The sequence below is a fragment of the Galeopterus variegatus genome, unplaced genomic scaffold (assembly GCF_000696425.1).
Source record: "Galeopterus variegatus unplaced genomic scaffold, G_variegatus-3.0.2 Scaffold2982, whole genome shotgun sequence".
NCBI lineage: Eukaryota > Metazoa > Chordata > Mammalia > Dermoptera > Cynocephalidae > Galeopterus > Galeopterus variegatus.
Window position 1 is genome coordinate 226021 of NW_007729093.1, and position 1324 is coordinate 227344.

The following is a 1324-nucleotide window of genomic DNA, read 5'->3' on the forward strand; positions in this document are numbered from 1 at the left end:
AAGGAGAGGCCCCTGCCCAGCTATGTTAGCTGTCAGGGGCTTGGCAGCTGTGGCTCCCCGCCCCTGCCCACCTAGTTGGGCAGGCTGCACCTCGTAGCCCTGGGCTCACTGATCTTCCCCCGTGGAGGCCAGAGGATGTCTGAGAAGGGCCTGAGCTTCGGAGCCTGGCAAGCCTAGGCCCCGATCTAACTCGGTGGCCTTGGGCATGTTTCTTCATGTCTCAGAACCTCGGCTGCTAAGTCTACCAAAAATAAGAGCATGAATTCTGCATCCTATGGTCGTTAATAATAGAAGGAGCTAACGTTTACGGGGACATCCTCGTGGGGCAGGCACCTGCTTTAGATATGGGATCTCATGTAATCCTTGTGGCAGCTCTTGCAGGAAGGTGCTTTGATTACTCACACTTTACAGGTGAACAAATGGGGGCTTGGCTGGGTAAATGGCTTGCTGAATGGCACACAGCCAGAAACTGGGGAAGCTGGAATTCTATCCCACCTCTCTTGATTCCGGAACTCAATCTCCATCTAACTCGGTGGCCTTGGGCACGTTTCTTCATGTCTCAGAACCTCGGCTGCTATGTCTACCAAAAATAAGAGCATGAATTCTGCATCCTATGGTCGTTAATAATAGAAGGAGCTAACGTTTATGGGGACATCCTCGTGGGGCAGGCACCTGCTTTAGATATGGGATCTCATGTAATCCTTGTGGCAGCTCTTGCAGGAAGGTGCTTTCATTACTCACACTTTACAGGTGAACAAATGGGGGCTTGGCTGGGTAAATGGCTTGCTGAATGGCACGCAGCCAGAAACTGGGGAAGCTGGAATTCTATCCCACCTCTCTTGATTCCGGAACTCAATCTCTTGACCATCATACTATATTTACATTATGAGATAGTGCATAACAGGGGCCTGGTATACAGAAGGAAATAATAGATGCTCATTCTCTTCTCTCCGCCCTTCCTTTAGTGAACAGATCCCACCCCCTACTCCATATCAGGCTTCTGAGCAGCATCCAGAGCCTCAGGCTGCCAACATGCCCTCCTCCAAGGTAAGGTATAAATAGAGCAGATCCCCGTCCTCTGCTCAGTCCCTTTGTCTTTACTCCTGGCCAGTCCTACAAGGGAGAACTGGCCTCTCCCCAAAGCATGGCTGATCCCCAGATCACTCTAAACTACAATGCAGCCAGGGCAGACAGAGCAGGAAGGAGGGAGCTGGTTAGCAGTGCCCTTGAAGGCGGTGAGCTCCTGGCCTTGAAAGAAGTCAGATGAGTTGATCTTTTTTTTTTTTTTTTTTTTTTGTCTTTTTCCGTGTCTGGCAACGGATCG